This window comes from Falco rusticolus, chromosome 2 (assembly GCF_015220075.1).
Source record: "Falco rusticolus isolate bFalRus1 chromosome 2, bFalRus1.pri, whole genome shotgun sequence".
NCBI classification, from domain to species: domain Eukaryota; kingdom Metazoa; phylum Chordata; class Aves; order Falconiformes; family Falconidae; genus Falco; species Falco rusticolus.
Window position 1 is genome coordinate 62,105,143 of NC_051188.1, and position 22,063 is coordinate 62,127,205.

Here is a 22,063-nt window from a genome sequence, read left to right on the forward strand (position 1 = left end):
GCCGAAGCAGCAGGGTGTGAGCAAGCTTCTTGTTGTACCGGGACAGAAATAGATGCATCTGAGCTGCCGTGTAGCTACGAACCTCGTAAGAAGTGTTGCTTTTGCCTCCATCTCACGGGGTGGTAATTATGACATTCCCAGCGTTTCCCTTTTGTCGGGCATTGTGTGCCAGCAGGGAATCAAGTGAGTCTTTGTTGTGCTGAACTACACCGAGACTACTCCAGTGTACGCAGCCTCGCCGGCCGCCTCCTCCGGGCAGCGTTACCCAGGGCGAGGGGCGGACAATGAAGTCCGAAAGGCACGGGAAAGCCGCAGCCGCTGGCGGCGCGCCCCGCGGGGCCGGGGGAGCCCCGAGCGCGGCGGGGGGCGGCGGGCAACGAGCGGGGCCCGGGGGGCTGCGGGGGGCGGCCGGGCGCTCGGGGCCGCGGAGCCCCCGCGGGCCCGCCCGGCAGGTACCGGGGCGGGGCGGTGCAGGGGGAGGCGCCCCCCGGCCGCCCCGGCACGGCCGGCAGCTGGGCACCGCACCGCGGGGAGGCGGCCGCGGGAGGAGGCGGGCAGGGCGGAGTGCCGGGGGAGGCAGGCAGGGGCGGCGCGGCGGGGCTGGGCCGGGCCGGGCCGGGCGCACCGTGCCGCGAAGAAAGACCCCCGGAGAAAGTGGAAGTGCGGCGCGGCGCCGGGCCCCGCCGCCGCCCCCGCCCCGCGGCCGGCCGGCACGGCGGAGAGGCGGCTGCCCCGTCCCCCCGAGGTGAGTGCCGCCCGCGGGCCGGCTGCGCGGGGGGCTGCCCCGCCGCGCTCGGCGTCGGCAGCGTGCTGGTGAGGAGGCTCGTGTTGCGGAGGGGTTTCGTGGTTTCGGGGTGTGTGTGTTAAATTTTTAAATTATTATTTTTTTTGTTAATTTTTTTTCTCTTCTCTGTTTGTCCGTGCCCTGGTGAGGCGCTGCCCGTGCGGCAGCTGCCCGTGCTGCGGGTGGGGTGCAAACGGGGCAGGCAGGGAGGGAGGGAGATCCAGTGGGTCACTGAGGTGCTCGCCTCGGTCCGCTCTTATTGTGTGCGGAGGTGAGAAAACTAACTTAGGCTCTGCCAGATTTGCGTTTTCCCTTAAAACAGCCTTTTCACGGGCATGCTATTGCCCTTCCCGAGCCCCCCGGTCGGGCGCAGAGGCTGATGCAAGCCTGCCACCCCACCGGTGTAAATCGGTGCTGACGAGCAACTGGAGGGGCATCTCTGATTGAACGTTTTCTTTCACCGGCGGCGTCAGTCGGTTCTATCCCGATGTCTAGGGGAAGCGTGCCTACGGAACGGATGCTAGAAGGGTGTCGCAGCCCGGCGCTGTGCCGTGCTGGCTACCAGCAGCCCTGCTCAGGTGGCCGCGGAGCCCGCGCCGGGCTGGGGGGCTCCCCGCGCCGTCCTTTCGCAACACCCCGTGGGGAGCTGGTCGGGTATGTGTGAGGCTGGGTGCCAGAAACCCTGGCTTGCGAGGGCTGGGGTTGCTGGCGTCGGGAGCCTGCTGGCCTTGCAATCTCTTTCTCCAGAAAGAATTACTTTTCCCTTCTTCCCTCCGGGAAGACACCGAGTAGCATGCCAGGATAATCCCGTTTGTTTCAGGAAGGGGGGGGGCACATTAATTTAGGTGTTTGCCCGGTGAGTTTATGAACTTTCTGGAGGAAACTTTTAAACTTGGAATTGTTGTTCCAACGGGAAGAGTGGGAACATTGGCCCTGCACAAGAGAAGTGCCAGCCCTGGAGCAGCGCGGGGGTCTTCTGACGTGGGTTGTTTCTGGGCACAGTCTCAGGCAGGTTGTGGTTCCTTGTCTGCTGTTCCCACATCTCTGTAAGAGAGCATTCTCCTGTCGAGCTGTGTGTTCTCCATGTATTCTGCTCATAGAGCCCTGGCTAGACTCGCTATTTTAAGTAGGTTATACCCAAAACAAGGAAGCAGTGCTGAAGTAGTAGCTTTTTAGGTGGTGTGTTGCTTTGGGGGTGATTTTTAGGTGGTGTGTTGCTTTGGGGGTGATTTTTAGGTGGTGTGTTGCTTTGGGGGTGATTTTTAGGTGGTGTGTTGCTTTGGGGGTGATTTTTAGGTGGTGTGTTGCTTTGGGGGTGATTTTTAGGTGGTGTGTTGCTTTGGGGGTGATTTTTAGGTGGTGTGTTGCTTTGGGGGTGATTTTGCAGGTGTAAAACCATTCCTGTTTGCTGAGACTAGAACACACTTAGACTTCATTGTCAGCATTGGAGATGTGACCTGAGGGGCGGGGGGGGGGGGAAGCATGTTATGTACATATATATATGTGTGTGTACAGTACGTTCAACATGAATGGACAAGTTCTCTTGACTGGACTATTGTTATGGAACAGCAGGGATGCCATTAAAAGTACCAGTAAAGACTGGGATTGGGCTGATTGGTAGAGCAGAGCTCTGAACCGTTGCAGTGATTTTATGTTGTAGCAGTATTCAGAAATCCCAGCTGTAAATCACATTATATAAAGAGAAAGCCAGTCCTTGGCCTCAAGGGGTGACACAGGTACAGCAGGCAATTTGTAAGAGGAAGGAACAGAGGGGAAGCCATTTGTCTAATGTTACATAGGTTAGGCCAGAACTGAAAGTTTCCAGACTGAAGCTGACTTTATATATTCTGTCTCTGTCATAATAGGCTTTCATTATGAACCGAATCTTTCCTGACTATTAATTTTGCAAGTACTAGTGAAAATGTTTGATGTATAGTATGCAGAATGTGTACTTAATGTGGAGAAAAGTAACTGTTGAAAATCTTCTAACTGGGAGGTCAAAATGCTTCCAACTGGAAGTGTGCAAAATTTTTTGAATAAATCTACCTACGGTATAATATATTCTGTAATTGTACAGTAGGAATTAAATGGACCTTGAGTTGCTCGGTATTTGTAGTGCTGGTTGAGGCAACTGACCATCACGAAACAGTGGTTTATTGCGCTGCTTTGGAATAGCTCTTACATTTTATGCTAGCATGAACTACTTTTAAGTATATCATTATTTCAAACCAGCATAATGAGGTGAAAGGCATTTAGTATGCAGTCCTGTAAAACAATGTTTTAGTGCTAAATTCAGATTGAATTTACCTTGCTTGAAAGTATCTAAAATACCATGCTTATGTAGGGTATCATACCAAGAAAAATAGCCATCTAGGTTAAAGCTGTCTTAAAACATTTTTGTCATGAAATGACAGTCAGAATGGCAGTTTCAACCACATTTTTCCTCTTTTGAAGGGGAGTGGTTTCTTAGCTTAGACATGGAAACTCTGACAAAGTGATCATGAGGTAAGTGGCCGTAATAAACGGGATGCTTTAATGAGATGAATTACAGATTTGAACATAAACCTCTTGTCTCACCTGATTGTCCTAACCAACAGGTTATTTCAGAGTGACTTCTGTGTGTTTGTTTCACAAAAGGATGTGCTCAAATATGCAGTTTGAATATGTGTACATACACAGAATGTGCTCTTCTTCAATTGTGAGATACAACAAAAAAATATTATTCCTATCTGAATAATGCTTTTATCCAGATTTTCATTAACATGATTTCTATTTTTTTTTTTTTTGGTCCAATTCTAAAAAAGTGACAAAATAGCCAATTTCTCACCTGCCTTAAAAAAAAACCACTCAAAACCCCGAAGAGGCAGTATGGTCCAAAGCTGCTTTGTACAGCCAGTCAGTACTCTATCTCAAATTAAGCCTGCATATTGAATTGTTATTGTCTTTCTGATCGTAGCCCAGCAAACCTCACTTGCATACTCTGTGTTTTTGCCACTTCATCTTTTTTCTGCTACTGTTATTAAGATAATTGTAGCTAATGAACATAGGAAAACGTTGTAATCCTGTATAAAATCAGCAATAATTGGGGATGCAGCTGATGATGCCTGGGAATATCATGTTGTCACGTGTTGTCAGCAACAACAGCTGCTGGAAATACTTGCCATTTTGTGGGCCAGATCCACTGGCTTAAGGCTCTGCCAAGTTCATGTGAAATACAGTTTGTTGCATCTTTCTCAAAAAGACAACACATATTTTTTTGGCTCAATAAGATGTAAGAACCTTCCTGGCAAGTAGCTAACTCTAACCTTTGCACTTAGGTTTGTTAATTTTCCCTAAGGTGTGTGTTTCATGTGGTGCCAAGCCTAGCTATTAATTTATTTAGCTTCTCAAAGACATGGCACAGCAGTCAAATAAGCATCAGCGTGTGTGTATTTATGTATGTAGCTATTTGCACAGCCTTTTTGTGGACTAGTTGTTAATATACCGTGTTCTGATTGATGCCTGTAAGTGTTTATATTCCTGGACTGTCTTATTACGTATGCAAAGAGGAGGGTTGGATTATGGATATTGGTTTTTGTTCCTTCTTTCTACATGTTTCACTTTACCACTCTCCATAATTCTGGGAACTGTTATGCAAACATTACATCTGTTTGGTCAGATATTTTTTTTTCTTCCCTAAAATATCTGGGATCATGAAAGTAAGGTGTGCAACCTGAAGTGTGGGACCAGGTTTCAAATCTTGATTATGATGATGCTAGGTATTGGCTACTGGGTAATACAGCTGAGATCATAGGATCTTAGAATCACTTAGGTTGGAAAAGAGCTTTAAGATCATAAAGTCCAACCGTTAACCCAGACTGCCAAGTCCGCACTAAACCATGTCACTAAGCACCACATCTATGTGTTTTTTAAACTCCTCCAGGGATGGTGATTCCACCACCTCCCTGCACAGCCTGTTCCAATGCTTGACCACCCTTTCAGTGAAGACATTTTTCCTAATATCCAACCTAAACCTCCCCTGGTGTAACTTGAGGCTGTTTCCTCTCATCATGTTGTTTGTTATCTGGGAGACTGACCCCCACCTCACTACAACCTCCTTTCAGGTAGTTGTAGAGAGCGATAAGGTCCTCCCTAAATCTCCTCCTCTCCAGGCTAAACAACCCCAGTTCCCTCAGCCTGCGGTCATTGTGGTTTTCCCCAAAATTACATCCTTGATTTGCAATACCATTTAGAGAAAGGCTTCTGTTTCAGCAAAACTTGCTCTTACTTGACAGAACACCCAACCTGGTTTTAGTCAGAACATCTCTGGTTATCTCCTGTATGAATGAATATTTGAATACAGAGGGTTGGGTGTATCCACTGGAAAAGAGTTGAGGTTATTGTAAGATGCAGTAGGAGAAAAACAGTATTAAAAAAATAGTTTGTTGGGTTGTGCTGTAGGAAGAGTATGACTGAAGCTTTTGTTTTTTTATGGATGTAGCAAATATGTATGTTATTGCTGGGCTAGGTGCTGTGGTATTACACAAAAAGGGTCATTAAAGGGTAGACTAAAAGTAAGTTAATCCCAACAATGAGGCTGTGCAGGTAAATGGCTTCAGGGCGGCTGAAATAACTGATTTTGGCATCATATGTAGAAAAGTAGCTGGTTATTTCCAGATGTGCTAAAAATAGCCTGTTCCTCTCTGGAATGAATGTGTGTTTGGGGTCAGGTATCAAATGTTAACTTCAGTGGCCTCAAAACGATGGAAGAGCACAATGCATCCCCAGCAGTGCAAGGCTAACAACACCTGTGTTGACTCCAGAGATACAGCCACTATGGTAATGAAGATAATTTTTCTGGTGCTTTTAGGCATAAGTGCTTTCATCTGATCTGGTGGCAGAAGGAGTAAGTTCTAGAGAGATATGCGTTTGTCCAAAATGCAATGTTTCTTTTAGCAGCTGAATGGTATTTGAAGTTACCCTCTGAGTCACTTAAAGCTTTTTTTTTTTTTCCCCTCCCTCAGTGAAAATGGCTAAGATGGCACAGCTGGGTTTGTCAAGTGAATAAGTCTGGCAACAAGGGGCTGCTGCTCAAAGATTTGTCTGAAGGTAACTGGACAATGTGATTTCAGTCCATAGTGAGATGCTGGCAGCTAGCTCTGTCCCAGAGGTGTGCATGTTAAGTATTCCTTGTAGGCATCTGAGGTACATTGCAACTGCTGCACAAGCATGTAACAGGACTGCTTCATGTAGTAAAATCCAGGTGACTGAGAGCTACTTATTGTGGTTCAGAAGGCATAATTAGTTTTTGTGATGGTTCGTGTCAAAGGGAGTGAAGTGCTCCATACAAATAGAAAGTCTTTTGTCACATGAAGCACTATTCAGTGGACTTGAAATAACTGATGAAAAGCTTTTTTTAAAAAAATTTTTTTTTTTTCATTTGATACCTAAAGATCTGTGCATCTGCTTTTCTGATATCATGGATGATTTTGAGATTAGAATAAGATACAAAATGTTTGGAAAGACTGTCTGCAGGATGCATGCAATGTCAATGTAGTTGTGGGGTTTTTTTTGAAGCAGTTAAGTACCTCTTGGGTAAGCAGGCCATAAAGGAATTGTAACTGTTGATGTTTGTATTGTAGCGGTTTACTGTGGATCAATTCTCAATTGAGATGACTTTGTGTCAGGTGCTGTTTTATTAGGTGTGATAAAACAAAAGCATCTATCCAGCTGCATTTATCTTAGAGTCTGAGGAAAACCATGTAGGAGGAGGGAAGACCTAACAAGACAGATAGTGTTGACAGTTTTATATTTTTACAGTATCAGCAGTTAAATCCAATCACAGAAGCATAATCTGAGCTAGTGCCCAGGCTCCCTATGTAATCAGAAGAGAGAGATGAATGACCTTCTGGTGGCAGGTATCTACATCTATGGCCATGGTTCTCTCTGCTATGCCTGTCCACTTTGAGGTCAAAGTGGATCGGCATAGGAGTCCTTGCCTGTAGCTGCACAAGGCAAACGAGGGCTCCTTCCTGACGAGAGAGAGTACTGTGGGTGCTTCACATTTCCTGGCGGTGTCTGGAATGTCAGCTAGAAAGGGAAAGCTTGGGCAGTTTGTCAGATCTAGCTTGTAGATAAATGTGCAGTGTGTCCTAATTAGGAGTTTTATTTAAGGAACATTAGTGATTTAACACCCTGATCTAATTACTCGTAAGCTTCTTGCTAATTTTGTAATTAACACTGGAGCAAGACTTTTTATGGAATATACACCCTTACGGAAGTCAGAACCACTAACTTCCAGTGCTTATAGAGAGCTTTATTTCTATGACAATGTTCTGTAGACAACGTCTGTAAGGTAATATTACTCTTTGTTCTATGTTTACATGATGGCAAAGATAGATAATGTGCCGAGTGTTTACAAAAACCTGTTGCAGTCAGTTGCCGCAACCCAAATGACTCTGGCTTTAGAACATGCATCTATAGGATCAGATTCTGCTCAGTTGTTACCTAGTGGAGAAGGCATGCTTGAATCAGTTTATACCACAGTTATCTTTGGCCTTCAGGGGGTGAGGAGGGGAACTCTGGGTGTAACCAGGGGGTACTGGCTGCATGCTTTTGCGGTTTATAAGCAGCCAAGGCAGCTTTGTATAAATATAGATGGTAAGGTGCAACTTGGAGCAGCCATAAGCCTGCTCGAAAATGTAACGTTGCCTTGGATAAAGCTGTTCTGGTAGCTTGTTTTCAGGTAATCTATGTGGTATGTTTCAGTTGGACAGAGAACCTGGCCCATCAAGCAGGTGGTCATGGAGTTTTTGTTCTCAGAGAAGGTCTCCCAAGTGGTCTCTTAATTTTGATAGAGCAGGCTTGCTTTTTCCAAAGATTGATAAATTTGACTAAGCCTTAGTTCTGGAGGGCAGTTCATGCTTTGCAGAATTAAAACCTAATAATTTGCTCTCTTTAAATGCTAGTGTTTTAACGTTTTGGAAGGTGGGGAGCTTTGTAGCCAGACTAGAATAATATAATATAAAAAAGGTCTGTAGGGAGAGATCTGTTTATTAGTTTGATAGATCTAGCTGGGAAAGAAACAAACTAGCTGTTAGGCTCAGAGTACCTTATTGCCTTATTGGACTGATGAAGCAATTAAGCCTAAAAGCTTGTCACTTGTTATTATTGCGCAACAGTTGTAGTAAGCTTTTAAACTAATCTTTTGCTTGTTTGTCTTTGTAAAAGAAAATGGTTCACCTGTAGGCAGAGAGCTGCTGTGTGCATGGGGAGCACTGAGCATGGGCATGTGTGTTTAATGCAAAAATGGAGTGGCTTCAGCATGCAAGATCGTGCCCTGGGCTCACGATTCCTCAGTCCTGTCACATCTCTTCTTTTCCCAGCAGGACATGCTCGTCTACATCCCAGCGTGCCAACACAGCCATATAAAGGAAAGGCTACAAAAACACTGCAAGCTGCTCTGCTCTGCTTCCACTTCCTACCACAGATACTGTTTTTGATGTTAAGTGTCCCAGTACTTCCTTGACCCCTTTCACTGTTTTTCGCTGAATGTATTTTAGTGTCAAATAATTTGGCTCTCGATTTAGTCCCAGGTACAAGTCTCCTGATTTTTCACACTGCATATATGCTAATTAATTCAGTATCCCTAGCAGAGATAGAGAAGTAGTTCCTTCTGAAGAGGAGGGGGGTGGGGGTGGGGGGGTGGAAAAAGACATTGTTGGCTGGCTAATTTGCTTCAAGGTCTGCTCTGGACAAACAGTATGCGTACAGACCCTGCCAAGTTTGGCTTCCTCTGCCTGGGACGTTTCTCTAGCACTCTCCCAGGAGGTCTTCTGCCCTTAACTGCCCCCTCATGCCTGTGATAGAAAGAGCTTGGAAGCACTCCTGAGTGTCAGATCTAGCTGGGTTTTAATATGAGCACTGCCAGTGAGGAGACCTTAGCCCTGATGGTGGCTGTACCTTACTATGCAGAGGAGTAAGTGGATGGTGACAGCTTCATTGGTTTTACTCAAATTCCATATCCAGTGAAATTTTGGTATTTAATCATCTTTTCTATGCTTACAGACATATTCTTTATCCTCCTGTGAAAGGAAATGGAAATGTGGGCACAAACTACGCGCAGGAGCTGCAGGGTACTCTATTAGACAGCCAGTGTCTTGAGACCAAAACCATTCATCAGGGTGGGGAATCTTATTTCAGTGAGTAAAGGCAGAGAAAGCCAAGCTGTTTCATGGTAACTTTCACCAACAGAGACTTTATAGCTTCACAATCTAAGCAATTTTTATTTGTATGGTTTGTCTGTTGGTGTAAGTACTAGCCAGGCTTTTGGAATTTATGCTTGTGTTAATATGTCTTTGTTGCACCTATTGCCTTCCGGAATGCTAAGGAGCTTTTTTTTTGTTTCCTCCAAAAATGTGAAATTTTATTCCTTGGTATAGGATTGGTAGCTTTTGCACTGGTGGTTTTTCTCCCCCTCCCCTGTCATACTCCCTCAACTTTTAGTTGAACACAGGGTGTTTGAGGGTGATCCTATATGTCCCTTACAAAGCATTAATAAAAGGTGCTGAATTGGGGTAACTGTGCGGTTGTTAGAGAAAGAGGAATCCTGACATGCAGACGGAGAGCCTACAGCAACTGTGCAGTGTTGTGCTGGCTGCGGCGGCCGCTGCTGCGGAAGAAGTCCATGGGCTGCAGTCATGCCTGTGTTTCTCTCCATGATGGAAGTCATATTTCAGTAGACCTGAATGCCTGATCAGTAACTAATCTAGTTACCAACAACGTGAGGTGGTTCTACTAAGTTCTTTATATAGTTTTCTGAGAATGGAAAATACCACTTTCAAACTTTGTCCTCGTTATTAGTTTTAGATATAGCTACTGCAAGTCGTGTCTGCTAGGAAAAGCAGTCAAATGTCCTCATTATTTGATGAGGATGTTGAAATGCAGTAGCATTTTCAAAGCCTTCGGGCTTTGGTGGCCTAGGTCCTGTACAGACATATAATGAATGACAGTCCTTGCTCCCAAAAATCTTTCTGTCTATCAGATGAGAGAAGAGCAAGGGGAAATTAGGTAGTGTCCACAGGGACAAATGAATTAGCAAATATAATTTAAGTCAGAGGAGTTTCATTAGGCAAGAATGCATTCCATTTCTGTTATTCTGCTGTATATAGTAAGCCATTATTAGACTAGCTAGATCTTAATATTTTAAGGACCATGTTTTAATACATAGGATTTTTAAAAAGTCAGTTCAGTGCCAGTGAGTAGGATGGAATTTCTCAGCCATCCAAGAGAAAGAGCCACAGAACATGCGTCCTGGGAGCAGAGGAGTGAGGGGTAATGTTGGTCTGCTTTTAAGGGACAAAGCTAATTATTCTGTTCAGGTTGTCTGCAGATCTGTCAAGTCATGCATGGCCATACCCTTTAAGGAAATAGTGACCTGCATGGCAGGTAAATTTTTCCTCCCTGGTTTATGATGCACAATGAGGGTGATGGGCTACAGTAGCGTGCTGTAGCTGTTTGCACCAGTTTGTCATGTCTAGAAATCAAGGAAATGTGCACACAGCCAAAGACAAGCACTGTGGACCTGTTTGTCACCTACCCTTGGCTCTTGATTCAATGCAGTGTCTTCAAATATGAGGATATTTGAGAGGCCAGTGTGAGGTGGTGGAGTGCTGTGGCTTTGAGAGGCTGGCTGTGCACATTCCAAAAGGGTTGTTTGTGCCGATAAAGAAGCTGGCATTTTGGAATGGCTAAGGGTGGACCTGGGTGTCTTTCTATATCCATGCCTGAATGTTAGCTGATCTTCTCAAAAAGGAAGGACAGCAGTGTTGCGGCTGCTGTTGCAGCACGTTTGCTGAACTCACAGTTGTGGAGGAAGCAGTTTGTTTTTTTTTTTTTTCTTTTTTATCCTGCTTGTGGGCTGGGTCCAAGTATGTGAATTCCTTCTCAATTCAAACACACACATGGTTCTCACATGAAGCTTAGAAGTGGCAAACCTAGTTCACAGAAGAGACACAGTTTTGGATATAAAACTTGAAGTTGGACCCAAAGCCCCATGTTGATGTAGTTCTGCTGCTTTTGTACATCTTCCTTGTATGGTTTTTGCGTTTTTGGCTGTATTCATTGTTGTAAGACATTGACGATTCATGGATAACACTTGTAAGAGTAAGTAAGTGATGACTAGTATTAAGTCTCATTTTATTATGATGTCTACTTTCACAAAAACCTCACAATCAGAGAGAAAAAAGATGAGGGAATTGTAACAGGGAGTGGATCAAGCATAATACAGAATGCCCTTTTGCTTTGGTGTTTAAGAGCAGAACGTGAGTGGGAGTTCTGCTAACCCAGGAACAAGTGAGACTGAACAACTTGCAATACTTTATGTATAATAACAGACTTCAAAATGCTTTCAAACCCCTTAATTTGTTCTTGCTAGTTTTAAAAAAAAAAGCTACAGATTTGCAGATCATTTCATACTGGCACTTGTTAAATTTCAGCCAGCGTCTGACAGCTGAAAACTACAAGTGCTGTTTCCAGCTCACAGCTGGTGCTGCCACTGGCTACTGGTGACCTTTCCTCTTCTCTTCCACAGACACAATGGTTCAGGAGTGAGATAAGATGTATTAAAGAAAAACAGAAAGAAAACCAATCCCAGCCAATGTCACCCATTCTTCATTTTGCGACTCCACTGGCTGTTTTTGTGAAAATGTGGGGAGTGACGGATTGTGGTTCTTCTGTTTCAAAATGTATTTAAATTTCTTTTCAAAACTGTACTTTTAAAGTGCTATCATGACTACTGAAAATGACGACATGAATGAAGAACAAAGTGCCTATCAAGACATCAAAAATACATAATTGTAACTGAGATAAGTGGTTAAACTTATTCCACGTTAATTGTTATTTCTAGTTTCATTTTTATTCTTATCCCAGTAATTAACCTGGGATCAAAGATTTCCTTAGATGAGTATGTTATGACCTGTCTTTCCCCTTCCTCCCACCCCCTTAAATGGTGTGGCTTCTTCCTACAAGGTCTTGATGATAAGTCATCTAAAGTCAATTTGTTAGTGTCCTAAACAGTGCTGAGCAGACTATAGCTGTTCTCATTAGCTTTCTTATTACCGAAGTGTCAGCACAAAGCTCTTGAGGACCCGTTTGTAACATGAGTATGTCTTGATTTGTTTAATAAACGTTTTTATCCAATTGTGGAGATAGTGTTTAACTGTGCTCTGGCTTTCAAATCCTTTGTGAATTAGTCTTAAATGACCAAAATCAATTGAAAATGTCTAAAGGCTTTTGTGTGATTGATGGACACGGTCCTGTTTACAGAGTGACTAGTTTTGAAGAGTTCAAGGTTTGCTTAAACAGCAGGCTACAGGGTTATTTACTTCTAAGGAAAAAAATTCTGGTAGCTGTTCTCTATCAGCACATGTCTGCTTGTGAAGCGTACTCTTTTTTTATTTTTTATTTGTGGAGTTAAAGCTACTGTCACAGCAGTGCAGAGCACCTTATGTGATGCAATATTAATACTATATCATTCTCTGATGCAACTTTGGTAGCTGATTTTTTTTCTGGATTTTGTTTCAAAAGGGTTCACATGCTGACAGCTTATACTGAGATACTACCTGCTTGGAATGGTCATGCTGGAAGATGCTGGAAACTGCTTTGATTTTTTTTTTTTTTTTTTAGTGTGTGTGTAGTCATGGGCATTGAAATTTGCTAGATATTTCTCGTAATTCTCAAAGAATCAGGACTTAAGCACACTAATTTCCTTGGACTAGGTATTCTTGGGGAAAAGGAACATAATTCAAGGAATGAGAATCCCTAAAAAGGACTGGCAGTCTTTGTTCAAAATACTACTTCTTTATCTGCTTTTTGTCCCTACAAGGGGGAATTAGGTTCTGTTGTTGAAAGTAAGTTTCAAGGAGTTAATAAAAAATCAAGGGGGTGAAAATTTGGATTAATATCCTGATGTTATCTAAGGTATTGTTTGAGCATGTAATAATCAAAGATTGCCTTAAATATTTCTGTCAAGGTAGCACTGGTAGTTTCACTGTGAATTGTGTATGTCGTGGGAAGATGAGAGGACTGTGTATTGATACATTCACTGAAACATGCTTAGTTAACGCACTGAGGCTCCATCGGAGTCAAAGATATGTTCAGACTATATTTTACTATATATATATTTTACTATAAATAGAAATATTTATAGTATTGATATGACTAATGTACTCTAGGATGCAGTTTGTAGTCTTCTCTCAATTATACATTATGGCATGGGAAGAGAGCAGGTGAAAAATATGTGTATGTGACTTTTGTTGTTTTGTTTAAATCATAACATAGACCAACGGCAGTTTGAGCCAGAAAATGAGAGCATAAGCAGTCTCCGTACCTGTGACATGACAAATGGGGCCATCATTTCAATCTTCCAGAGCATGCTAATAACACAGCTCAGTCAATGATGAAGTGCTCATACACCATGACAAAAGTTAAAATATTTACTGGTTTTGGATACAGCTTCCCCCAGTGCTGCCCAGCCTATTGCCAGTTGGTAATTGTGACAATGTGGTTATGTGTTTATCATCCTCAAACACTGAGAGGCCACAAAAGCCTGCATATAATTCTCAAATGTAGCAATATTTATTTTAATGTATGTATCTGTGTGTATAAATATATGTGTATGTATGTTTCTGCTTGGTATTCCCCAAGAAGCTGGAAGCCATCCTATTACACAAATAAGTTTTCTGCTTAATTTTAGGGAGCAGGTGGTTCTTAACCCTTAGCAAGAGTACCTTCTGCTGTTGAACTTTCTAAAGTCTGCATTTTCCGGCAAACTCACATTCTTTAGGTAAAAGTACTTGTTAATGCAGTCTAGAAGGTGAAGCGACCACTTTGCATAAACGTTATTAGCTTGTATCCAAAGCTGCAGCATAAAGTTAAACAAGTTGCTTTAAAAAACTAAAAAGAAAAAAATCCTGTGCATGTACTTTAGCAATTTGTCATTGCTTTTCAGGCTTATTAACTCATTAAGTAGCATTTAATGAGGATAACCACAAAGTAATTAATTTATACAGTATGTTTATTGCTTCCCTAATGAATTTATGTATTAAATTTAGAGTTCCTTGATGACTATGTTAATCTATTTTTATACTTTGTGTACATTTTGTTCTCTAAATAAATAAAAACGTTTCTTCAAGGTCTTTATTCCAGTCTATGGATTGCCTGTAAGAACACAACCTGGTTTAACCATGGTGCAGAGTTGTCTTAGAATGGGCCTCGCCAACATCAAAGCTTGTGAGGCTCTTTTTCTTGTTTTAAGTGTTTGGAAAGGGAAAAGCTGTCCTCAATTACACTGGAACTCAGTTTGTTTTTCCTAGTAAATGGTAGCTGTTTGACATTAAGCTCTTGCTCTGGGACTGAGGAATTGGATACTCTGGTATAGTATATAGAAACAACCTATTTGTTGGTAAATAATTGTATTGGGTGTAAGTATCTAGGTGATGGGGCTGCAGACATCACCTCTATGGGAAGAAACATGGGGCTGCCCCATGCTGAACGCAGCCAGTTCCAGCTGACTCCTGTGGACCTGCTGCACCCGCAGCCGAGCCCCTCAGCCAAGCTGGTAGCGCCTCTATGAAGATGTATTTAAGAAAGGGCAACAACGCTGCACAACAGAGTGAGGGGGGGAAAAAGTGTGAGAAACAACCCTGCCAACACCCAGGTTGGAGGAGGAGGAGAAGGAGGAGTGCAGTGCCAAAGCAGACATTTCCCTGCAGCCTGTGGGAGGGATGATGGTGAAGCAGGTGTTTCCCTGCAGCCCACGTAGAACCATGCCAGGGCAGATACCCACACTGCAGCTATGGAGGACCAGATGCCACATTGGAGCAGGTGGACACGGGCTCAAGGAACTGCAGCCCGTGGATGGCCCACACAGAGGCAGGTTTATCCTAAAGGACTTCAGCCTGTGAGAAGGACACGTGTTGGCACAGTTTGTGAAGGACCCACACTGGAGCGGGCAAAAAAATTAGGAGGAAGGAGCCACACGGAGGTATTGCTGTGGACCAGCCACAATAACAGAAGAGTCGTAATGAAGGAGTGAAATGGAGACTGGGAAGAAGGGATAGAGGGAGGTGTTTTAGGTTTTTTGTCTTTGTTTCTCACCATTCTACTCTAATGGACAAAGAATTAAATTAATTTTCCCTAAGTCAAATTTATTTTGCCCATGTTGGCAATTGGTAAGTGATGTCCCTGTCCTTATTGGGATCCGTGGCCTTTTCTATCTTATTTTTCTCCCCCTGACCTGTTGAGGGCAGAAGATGAGAGAGCAGCTGGGTGGGTTCCTGGCAGCTGGTTGACATCAACCTTCAACAATAATCTATACCATAATTTGCATATAAACTACCAAATCATAAATATAAAACCCAGTAATCTAAAACTGAACTGTCACATTTTGAATCATTATTAAATCCTATGGTTCATGATTTACAATATTTAAGAAAATAGTAAACTGAAATGAATACAGGTTTGTTCTTTTTCTCATTTTCACAGACTTTAATATTAAAGTACTGGACCAATGCCAGTATGTAATTATTCAGTGCTTGTACTTACCTTTTAAAGGATTAATTGTACTAATTTGTGATTATAAGTGACATGTTTAGTTCCAAAAGGAATAAATTTATTTTAAGAATGTAGAGTACAGTAAAACTAAATGCATTTGGCATATGATCATGTGACAAAAATGACTGTTTTAGTGCTTGAGAAGAAAAAAATGTATCAATTGGCAACAGAAACTGATTAATGTCTGTTTTTGCAATTAAGACAATCCTGAATCTTGCCTCCAATTTGCAACCTCTGCAGGCAAAGCAGAAGCTGTAGTCTCTAGTAGCAGAGATGGCACAGCTGAAATACTCTTGCATCTTCATGGACATATGTGTTTAATGCATGTTTTTCCCTTGAAGGAATGTGTTACTACATATACAAACTGTGTGCGAAATTGATGTGCAGCATTAAAACATTGTTCTGGAAAAAGATACATTTTGCTTGGTGTAGGCTGAGTTTTGGGGCATTATCTGTAATGGGTTCAGAATATATGGGAACCTCGGCTATGTGCTCAGCGAGAAATATTCTGCAACCCTGTGTTTTGGTACATATGGCAGCTAAGATTTAATTATTCATCCTTTGAGGGACATCATACTGATCTTGATTTAGTCTATTATGTTGTCTGTGAGTATCTGATATTGAGTCCATCTAAAGAGCACATTAACTAGTATAATTTATTCAGTATCTTCTTAACAAAGAAAATTGTATTTATTTAAAATCATTCAAAAGAATTAAAGACTTCCCTCATTAAATTAGATATCTGCAAAATCTTGGTTCTCTAAGCACACAGAAGAGTATAGTTTATCATTTAATACCTTATTTTGTAGCAGTGTGGAAATACTGCCTTTTTAATTGCAACCACTGTAACACAATAAATGCTGTTAATTTTTGCAAAAGGACTATATGAACTGTTTTATAAACTACTATAGGATAGAAAATAGCAAGCAAAATCCATTAACAGTAGGATCAGCTGCAGAATTAAATTCTGTGGCAAAACCTCTTCATTTGAGGGGAAAGTGTATCCCTTTTCATGTAGGTATTAATATTCTAGAATGCAGATATTAACATTTTAATCACCAAATCGCTCCCTCTTCCTGTTTTTCCTCCATGCAAAAAATTCCCCTCTATTGCATCATGTCTACTAAAACAAGCAGAGTTGACAAAAATTTAGGAGAACAGTTGCAAACACCATAGACGCAACCGGCTTTCACAACATTATGGCTTTGGCTCTTAGTGACGGCAGTCTCCATTTTGACTGGGTTTTGTGGCCAATACAGCAAGCTGTACAGGTTTATGTTCATGATTTTCTTTTTATGCTAGCGATGGGATTAAGCCATTCATTCTCATTTTGGATGCAAGGTAAATACAATTGGTATCAGCTCTGAGAATCTAGAGTGAATTTTGCTCTTCCTGGTGTAATTAGGTTTAGTTCCAGTGTAAATCAATGCTGTTGTACCAGTTCATAGAAGCAAAAGCATGATCTCAAAAGTGCATTTACTGTAATACTATTTATGTAATAAATAGTAATAATTATTAGTCATAAATGTAGTATAAATATAGTAATACTCTATAGTCAGAAATCTTGTGAGTGTACTATGTTTGACTAAATGTTTTCTTGCTATAGACTTTCAAAGCTGGTGTTCGGTTTAAAAGTATAAAGATCCATTTATGAGCAGAAGAAGCTGTCTTATGCATGCAGAACAAAGATGGGTTTCTTCCTTCTGCATCCCAAGTAACTCACCATATTACATAATTCACATTTAGAGCATTGAATGGGAAAATTATTAGTCAATGCATAGAGACCTGTCTCTTGTTTTTGTGATATGTTTTGGGGGGAAAAGAGGATAGACACCTTAACTTAAGATGGGTTTCGGGTAAGAGTGGCAAAGTACTCTTAGTACTGAAGCAGGAGGAATTGGATTTGTAGATATCTGATCACTACCAAAGCTGTCATACCAGAAGTCCTCAAAAACAGCAATTTGGTCATACTCTTTTTGTAGGTGAGAAATTTTATCCTCAGAAATAGGGGGAAAATAAATCTCTTAAAATACTCTAATGGGTTTGCGTGGCAAGATTCTGGTAGCGGGGAGGCTACAGGGGCGGCTTCTGTGAGAAGCCGCTAGAAGCTTCCCTGGTGTCTGACAAAGCCAGTGCCAGCCAGCTCCCAGATGGACCCACTGCTGGCCCAGGCTGAGCCCATCAGCGGGGATGGCACCAGCTCAGGGGCAATGTATTTAAGGTGGGGTGGGGGGAGCCTGCTGCAGAAGAGCAGCCAGGGAGGGGAGCGAGAACATGTGAGAGCAGCACCCTGCAGCCCCCCAGGCCGGGGCAGGAGGGGCAGGGGGGCTCCAGGCGCCCAGCAGAGATGCCCCGGCAGCCCCTGGTGAGGAAGGCTGTGTCCCCGGCCCACGGCGGTGAACGGGGGAGCAGTTTCGCCCCCACATAAACTCCACTGAGAGTGGATCAGTTGCACCTCCTTAAAAACAAAGTGTACGAAAGAAGAACCGTGTCTATTCATTTGGTCTCTGCTTTGTTTCATAAGTAACTATTTCTTCAAATTTCCTTCGTGTATACTTAAAATAGAAAATAGTGAAGTTACTAGGATTTGTATATTTGAGAATAAATAAATAAATACACTCCGTCAAAGTGTGGAAAAGATTTTGTATCTCTGGAACAGACCTCTTAACAATCACTTATCAGTCTTCTACATGCATGTATGCTCCAGTCATTGAATTAATTTGTTATTCACAGTTATTAGCAATAAGTATTTGAAGCCTGATGTAAGTACTAGCCAAAAAGACAACCTTGTACTTCCACCATGATGACTTTATCTGCCTAATGAAGGCAGGGTTGAATCTCAGCATGTATTTTAGCAGTATTGCTACCTCAGCATTTCAAAATGCTAGTCGTTTAATCATCATATGTTGAGTCTTGCAGTCAGTCCCTAAATTAATAATTTGAAATACTGAAGGACGCTTCTGTGTATATACATGTGATATACATATATATAAAAACATGTATGTGTATATATAACTGCTCAGTTTGATTGCAAAATATGTTTCACAGAAACTTTCAAAAAATAATTCCTTTTTAGCTACGAATTTTTTGAGGACTGCTTGAGTATTTTTCCCAGGGGTACTTGCCGTCTGTCTTTTGACAAAACACGTGTTGACCTTGGATTCCATACTGGAGGGAAGGTAGGGCTAGATTGTATTAATGTTACTGGTGTATCACATGGTAAATCAAAAATAACACGCCCACAGCTGTTGCACTATGTTGTACATGCTTGTGTTCATATTGTAATATGCAATAGATTCCTTGCCAAACATTTCTAGAAAAGTATTTTTTCCATTTTGCATGCACTGCAAGAGACTGAAAAAAATGGAAAAAAAGGAAAAGGAGCATTCTTCAGCTAAGCGGTCATTTTTTGTAGTGCCAAATAATAAATTGCAAAGTCTATTGCAATTCTCTTGTTTATGGGCTTCTTTTGTGTACCCACTGGTTTATGAAAATGGTAATGGGAGATTTAAAGGTGGAGCTGTGCATTTTGAGCTTCTACATGGAAAGAGAGATAGCATTTGCAGGCTGTTGAAATACATTTCTATGGACGGCCTAAGTGATGTGACCTGTCAAGGTAATGAATGAGGGATTGTACTTAGGCAGGAATATTACAATGGCTACTGTATGCAGAGATGATGTTTCCTAAATTGAAAAACAGGTTTATTAATGGTGTCCTTATACAGACAGGACTAATCTGGGATTCTGCTACCGTATTTAATTAACAAGTCAACCATTAACGATCCATGCAGTTCAGCTTGCGAAGTGAGTGATGATCAATTTTGCTGCGCTATGTTCATAGCTATGAAAAGGTGGTTGCAAACCTCAGAAAGTGAATTCAGAAACATAGATCAATATTTCATTCTGTCTTTTGCTAGTGTTAATTTAGTAGAAAGAAGTGTTCACATATTCCTAACCTTGTTTATGATTTTAAGTTTCCTGCTTATTTATTTCTTCAAGAATATTACTCTTTGACAAAAAGACAGTTTAATCTGATAGTTTTGTATCAGAGGGAATTTCTTGGGAGTAAACAGGCCATTCAAAATACAACATGTTGCCTCTCAAGTCTTGAAGTCTGTGATTCATAAATTACACAGTATGAACCAAAGGATGGGTCACCCTCTTTCCTGAGGAGAAGGGCAGGGCATCCGTAGTGCTGGGAGCCAAGCTGCCTGCCCCCCATTTAGGTGACTGGAATCTGTCCCCGCAGCTGTATTCGTGAAGGCAGACAGAAGCACTGGGCTGTGACAATCACAGCAGCAGACGCAAGTGGCTGGAGTGTGGCGTGTGACCCGTGTGGTATTGTCTTGAGACATGTAGTACTGCAGCAGCCAGCACAGATGGCAGGAGCATGGAAGGGAAACCCAACGGGAAGTCTGATTTATCCGCAATTGCCTGCTCTCCTTTTGTTGTGTTGTTAGTGGTATACTGAGGAAACGGGACAATAAAGACACACTTTGGGAGGATATAATGGTTCAGCAGTGAAAAATGTTAATTAAGTGTTGAAAAAAAAGCTTTTGGAGTGGAGTGCTCGCATATCAATATGTTGCCTTTTTAATGGCAAATGTTCCCTAACATTAATGGGCCTGGACATGATTTAATGCAAAAGGTGCTGTTTTCTAGCTCTGAACAGGCAGAAAGTGGGAAGGGAAATGAGAAGAAAAACATGCAGTTCTCTTGTATTTAAAGTAAACATTAGGAGACTTTATGAGCTGTGAATGTAGTGGACAAAAGGAGGGTGCATGAAGTGATATAAAAACAGATCCTGAGAGATCAATTTAGTGTTTAAAGCCTAGGCAAAAAGCCCTTTAAACTTGCATAGATTGCAACATTTCCAGTCAAGTGACAGAGAGAAAATAGGAAGAAATGTTTGGAGGACTGCATGAAGCCTGGTTTGTGCTGGAGCTGTTGCACAAGGCTGGTGCCTGGCCAGCTTTAGTCAAAGCAGACTAAAAGCTCTGATATTTGGCCAGAGTTCATTGTTGGATATAGCTGAGATTATCTGAACTGCTTTGTCACTCGTTAGCTGATCCAATGAGCTGCTTTAGCATCCTAAATATTGTCGTAGCCTCTCAAAGGTCATGCTTTCCACTAGGCTGGTTACCCATAGTAGTAGCTTAATATGGTAGACACAGTTTCTTCTGCAAGGAAGGTAAGAGAGACTTCAAGCCCGTTCGGTTAGCTGGTACCTTCTTCTGTTCTCCTGCATGTCTGTCTGCGCTGTCTTCCCCTACAAAACTAACCTTATATACAACATTGATATCTCACTTTACTGGACCATATACACAAGGACAATGTATGATGACACAGCAGAGATAAGTCACTACATGCCCTGAAGTTACATATTTTACTTCAGTCTCCCTGTTCATTTGTGATGGCATATGAGTAGAAATTAGTTAGAGGGATTTTCCACAATAGTGGCTGTTTCCCTTCAGTATACATTAAATTATTCTGGCAATCAGACACAGTTCTTATTTGGTTCCCTCATATATTAGTAGGAACTTTCTTTTTTATTTTAAGTGCTACATCATTGCGTGGTTATACCAATAGCTAAGAGCAAAACCATACAGTTTGCTTGGGGAAGGGATCTGTAGCTGCCTTGCATCTTTCTCTTTTCCATTATACACCATATTAAAGAGTTGGTACCGTTCAGTCTCTATTCTCTTGGTGTACGGGGCAGTATGTGCAAATATCTGTGAATGGAGATGAGACTGTACCCCAGAGTAGATATCTCAGCCACATAAATCCTTATGCTGCACAGAGGTGTCTAATACTTCAGAACTCAGCTGATGGAGCAAGCAGGCTGTGTGTTGTTTATTGTAGGAGATAATGGGCTATAGCAGCAAAGGGGAAAATACTTGCTACATGGTGCATTCAAATGTAATCTTCTTTTTATTGTCATTCTGAGCATTGAATAGTTCAGCTAAGCATATGGAATTTGCAATGAAATGGCACCCAAAATAGTCTATAAATATTTTATGGTGCCTAGGCTGGTAAGGGGTAAGAAATCTTTGAAGCACAACATGCTGCCTTGTCTGTGCCTCCTGGCCAGCCGTCAGACAAACAGAGATGGGCGCAGCTGCAGCAGCCTATATTCTTATGGCTGTGAAGTGCTCAGATGCAAATTCAATCCAGAGTAAAGCTGTTCCAGAGCAAGGTGCCACATAGAGTAACACAGTGTATGTGTATTAATTAGGCTTCAGTCAAACCACAGCAGCTCTTCATGCTGGAAAATGGTATGACTAATAGTTTTAAAAGTCATTTTGCACAAGCTAATTGACCATCACTGACCTCAGCTCTAAATATCAACCTGTTTCTTAGGTTAGACCTGCCTTGTGAAAGGCAGTGTTTTGTTCGCTGACTGGTTGCTTCCTTCCAGGACTGATTATGAGTGACTGGGGAGAAGTACAAGGGTGCTGAGTCCTAACTTTCATTTCCGAATCTCTCAGACATGGAATAATAGAGAAATAAGGCTGGAAAACCCGGAGAACTTAAGTAGTTTATCCCAAAGGAAAAATCATCTCTTCCTATTTTTTGTCAGCCAATATTTATCCAATTGTGCAGAGGCTGTGAACCCCAGAGGCAGGACTTCTAGGAGCAGAAGTTCACTGAACCAAACTGCAAATGTAGGCGGATGTGACTACATGT

General features: G+C 42.1%; 1 protein-coding gene across 1 annotated transcript in view; it reads left to right on the forward strand.

The window, feature by feature from the left end:
- The first annotated feature begins 585 nt into the window (after nucleotides 1-585).
- The window catches only part of MYO16 (myosin XVI), a 412,211-nt gene continuing 390,733 nt past the window's right edge, over nucleotides 586-22,063 (forward strand). Inside the window, exon 1 of the mRNA XM_037377384.1 lies at nucleotides 586-745. The gene's annotated coding sequence lies outside the window, so the exon portion shown is untranslated. The remainder of the gene's footprint in view (nucleotides 746-22,063) is intronic.